The sequence below is a fragment of the Alexandromys fortis genome, unplaced genomic scaffold, assembly GCF_014885135.2.
Source record: "Alexandromys fortis isolate MF-2015 unplaced genomic scaffold, M_Fortis_MF-2015_v1.1 scaffold_20, whole genome shotgun sequence".
Lineage (NCBI taxonomy): Eukaryota > Metazoa > Chordata > Mammalia > Rodentia > Cricetidae > Alexandromys > Alexandromys fortis.
In genome coordinates this window covers 6,542,223-6,547,012 of record NW_026067903.1, presented here as the reverse complement: position 1 = coordinate 6,547,012, position 4,790 = coordinate 6,542,223, and the positions used below count along the sequence as shown (strand labels likewise).

The 4,790-nt window shown below is 49.8% G+C and overlaps 1 long non-coding RNA gene across 1 annotated transcript in view; it reads right to left on the bottom strand.

Moving 5' to 3' along the window:
• LOC126496880 (uncharacterized) overlaps nucleotides 1–4,035 on the bottom strand; it is a 10,230-nt gene extending 6,195 nt beyond the window's left edge. Inside the window, exon 1 of the long non-coding RNA XR_007590477.1 lies at nucleotides 3,914–4,035. This is a non-coding gene — a long non-coding RNA (uncharacterized lncRNA). The remainder of the gene's footprint in view (nucleotides 1–3,913) is intronic.
• Nucleotides 4,036–4,790: the final 755 nt, after the last annotated feature.

Genomic DNA, 4,790 nt, shown 5'->3' with positions numbered 1-4,790 from the left:
CCCTCCCTCCCTCCCTCCCTCCCACCTTCTCGCGCTCTCTAGATCATTTTTGTTTTGTTTTGTATGTGTTACCTTTTGAGCCAGGGTCTCATTATGTAGCTCTGACTGTCCTGGAACTCTGTAGACCAGACTGGCCTTGAACTCACAGAAATCTGCCTGCCTCTGCCTCGTGAGTGCTGGGATTAAAGGTGTGTGCCCCTACACCTGGCTTTTAACCTAGATCTTAAGCATGAGAACTAAAGGAAAGAGAGTGCTGGGGAAGAAAGACATACCCTAAGCCTATTAGGTTTCTCATAGAGTCCCCAGTTAAGCATCTGAAATTAGCCCTGGATATCATTTTGGTGGCTCTCAAATGGTTGCCAAGAAACATACTTCCCTCATATTCTCTCTCTCTCTCTCTCTCTCTCTCTCTCTCTCTCTCTCTCTCTCTCTGTCTCTCTGTCTCTCTGTCTCTCTCTGATAAATGAGATTATAGAATGGCTCTAGAGGTACCTTGGTAGGATGTCAATCAGATAAAATAAAACCAAGATCAACTAGGGTGGTACAAAAGGGGTTGGGACATATATTTTGCTGTAAACAGGGCTTCTGATGGGTTCCTGGAGATCCGTGGGTGTACATCTGGGGAATGAGAAAGGTCTAAAGGGTGCTGGAATTCTTGATTTTCAGGTGGAGAGAAACTTCACCAGAAGTTTTTCTATGTGGGGACTCCTTTCTCTTCCTGTGTCCCCAGAGTTTTCTGCCTTTCCATCCTGCCTCAAAACCAATAAGGGTCTATCCTGAAGCAAAGGTCTCTCTCTTAGCGGGGTTTCTGGAAGCCAACATCTTGTCTCAGCTATACTAAGGACTTCTGCACGGCCTCGGGCAAGTCAGACACAACCTCCTAGCCTCTCAGGTGGCTGCCCAATGGGACTGCCACCGCCTGCTCTGCTCTTCTGAGAGAAGCTAGCTGCACCAGAGGACCACAGGGGAGGTACCACCTCCAGGCACATATGGGGACTCTTCCTCCCTTTTCTTCAAAAAGAGATGTGGGGACGCTGGTCAGTTAGCATCTAGCTGGAAAGAGAGATGGGACAGTAGCGTGGATGGTTCCCATTTCCCCTTCAACCAGACTCAGGAATCTGGCCTGCCACGCCCATCCTTCCCTTGTGGACATCTTCTAAACTGGAAATTTTACGCAGCTTATCTGAGGTGGGAGGCCTCTGCTGTCATGCTGAGGCTGAAGACCACATGAGGCTGGGTTGTTATGGAGAGCAGGTCTGCCAAACACCTTGTTAAGCCATGGGAATTCCCTCATGCTCAAGGAAAGCCCCTCAGCCATCCCAGGACCCAGCTAGGCAGCTTCCTGCTCACACCACAATAAGGATCCTGCGTGGGGATTTTGCTTTCCTTTCTCTCGGCCAAGTGTCCTTTAGAGGGTGATTAACTAAACACTCCCTGTTTGCTTTGATCCGATTCCCTTCCATCCCAGCAGCCCAGGAATCAAGCTGGCTTCCAGGAAAATGAACCTTACCAGTGGCCCACCTGTCACCTAGGAGACACAATGAGTGAGCAGGCCTAGCTGGGATTAGCACCCAGCTGGGACACAACCCTGAAGCTTGGCTCTCCTGAAGACAGATAGGAAAGCAAGCCCTGCACTCCTCCTGCTTTGGCCAGGCTTGTCGTTGAACTTGGGGACCACAGTCTTTACCTCAAGAAGCCACGTCTGTACTTATCCCCAAGAACCCAATAAGAGCAGCCAAATTGATAGTAAAAGGCAGAAAGGGGAGAGTTACTCAATGTGACCACATTGGGAATTGTGTCCATCTTGGGGATCCTGAAATGAGACTGTCTAAGTAAGCTTAAATAAAGGGCTAGGAATAGGCACATCTCGGCAGTTCCGTCAAGGTGTGGTCCTGCCAACCATCATCCCTGGTTGGTCTGGGCTTCAGTCTCATCAGGTAAGATGCTTTGACAGACTGTTGGAACTGTGGAATGTCTCTTCCTAGGATAAAAGTTCTACCTCCCGCTGGGTGGTGGTGGCACACGCCTTTAATCCCAGCGCTAGGGAGGCAGAGACAGGCGGATCTCTGTGAGTTCGAGGCCAGCCTGGTTTACAAGAGCTAGTGCCAGGACAGGCTCCAAAGCTACAGAGAAACCCTCACTGATCCTGGTGGGGGCCTTTTCTTTTTCCTGGGGAAGTTCTCATCTTGTGGTGTTGTAATAGGAGCAGCGGCAGGCTGCGGCCCGCCACCCTGCTAGCTTTACCCGAAATAATTACACGGAAACTGTGTTCTTTTAAACACTGCTTGGCTCATTAGCTCTAGCCTCTTACTGGCTAGCTCTCACATCTAGATTAACCCATTTTTAATAATCTGTGTAGCCCCACGAGGTGGTAGCTTACCAGGAAAGATTCTAACCTGTGTCTGACTCGGAGAGGAAAATCATGGCGACTGCCTGACTCAGCTTCTTTCTCCCAGCATTCTGTTCTGTTTACTCCGCCTACCAAATTTTCTGTTCTATTAAAGGGCCAAGGCAGTTTCTTTTTTTTTTTTAGATTTATTTATTTTTATTATGTACACAGTGTTCAGCCTCCATGTATGCCCGCACGCCAGAAGAGAGCACCAGATCTCATTACAGATGGTTGTGAGCCACCATGTGGTTGCTGGGAATTGAACTCAGGACCTCTGGAAGAGCAGTCGGTGCTCTTAACCTCTGAGCCATCTCTCCAGCCCCTGGCAGTTTCTTTATTTAACCAATGAAATCATCACAAAACAGAAGACTCCCACATCATTGTGGGCCCTTTGTTTCGGCACTCTGCTGGTCAGATTGAGAGAGTAAATGTCACATTAGAATATCTTCTCCATCTTCCTAGCAATTGTGCTGCCAGGACCTGATCTCTGTCTGCCTGGGGGCTGTGCTGCCAGGACCTGATCTCTGTCTGCCTGGGGGCTGTGCTGCCAGGACCTGATCTCTGTCTGCCTGGGGGCTGTGCTGCCAGGACCTGATCTCTGTCTGCCTGGGGGCTGTGCTGCCAGGACCTGATCTCTGTCTGCCTGGGGGCTGTGCTGCCAGGACCTGATCTCTGTCTGCCTGGGGGCTGTGCTGCCAGGACCTGATCTCTGTCTGCCTGGGGGCTGTGCTGCCAGGACCTGATCTCTGTCTGCCTGGGGGCTGTGCTGCCAGGACCTGATCTCTGTCTGCCTGGGGGCTGTGCTGCCAGGACCTGATCTCTGTCTGCCTGGGGGCTGTACTGTCAGGCCCGTTTTCTGGTGTCACTCAAGTGTCCCCGCTCCAGGATCCTTACTGCCACCTTGATTTTCTCTGGCGTGCTCTTGGTTGTTTGTTTCCCCTACTATTCGTTCAGAGTATCATGGAGGGTTTTGGTTTGGCTAATAAATTTTTTGTTGAGATACAACTCACGAATCATAACCATCTACTTAAAAATGTGTCAAATGAAGCTCACTGTGGCGCCACGCACTTGGAAACTATGGCAGGGGCATCACCATGAGTTTGAGGCTAGCCTGGACTACACAGTAAGACCCTAGTCTCAAAAACAACAACAACAACAACAACAACAACAACAACAGATAAAAACATGCCAGTGGGGGCTGGAGAGCTGGCTCAGAGGTTAAGAGCATTGCCTGCTCTTCCAAAGGTCCTGAGTTCAATTCCCGGCAACCACATGATGGCTCACAACCATCTGTAAAGGGGTTTGGTGCCCTCTTCTGGCCTGCACACATATACACACAGACAGAATATTGTATACATAATAAATAAATATTTTAAAAAATGCCAGTGATAGCTTTAGTACCTTCAAAGTTGTGCAGCCATCAGCAAGACCAAGACTCCACTCCTTATCTCATCGTGAGAACAACACCCTCAATGTTGTTCCGTTCGAGACAAGGTCTCTAACCCCCACGAACCTCCAACTTACTTCATGACTTTGAACTTCTCGTCCTCTTTCCTTCTGCACCTTCCTCGCTGGGATTGCAGGTGTGCAGTACCACGCCTGGTGTCTGCAGTGCTGAGGACTGGACCCAGAGCCTCCTGTCTGCCAGGCAAGCATTGCAGCGAAGGCTGCATTCTCCGCCCACATCCTTTTCCTCTTCCCAGCCCTTGATGCCCCGCTCATTTCCTTGTCTGTGTTTCCTATTGTGGATGTTTCATGAGTATGGGCTCATGGAAACATATGACCCTTTCCTTTCATTTTTGTTTTATTGCTGAGTGTTTTATGTATGTGCACCCTGTGTGTGCCTGGTGTTCAAGGAGGTCAGAAGAGGACACCTGTAACCCCTGGAATTGGAGTTACAGATGGATGCGAACCACCATGTGGGTGCTGGGAATCAAATGTGGACCCTCTGCAAGAGCAAATGTTCTCAAGCATCGGAGCCATCTCCCAGGCCCCCTTTGTCTCATCATCATCATCTTTATTATTACTGTTGCTTATGTATGTACCTGTATGGGACCAGAGTAGTCCAGGGGAAGGTGTCAATCATCTAGAGCTGAAGTTAAAGTGGTTGTGAGTCACCTGACATGGATGCCAAAAACTGAACTCGGGTTCCTGTAGGTTGTGCTTTTAACTGCTGCGCCATCTCCAGCCCCCATGCGGCCCTTTGTGACAGGCGCCCTTCTCTTGGTCCGTCCCTCAGCGTATGGATCAGTTGTTCCTGTGGTTCTCATGGCCGAGTCATACTCCACCACTGTGACTGTGGCTCTGCTCCACGGTCTCCCTTTCAGCTGGCACACACTGGGGTTGTTTCCTACTTGGGGCTATTATGAATGGATGGATGGCTCTTCTCTGAACCTTCGTT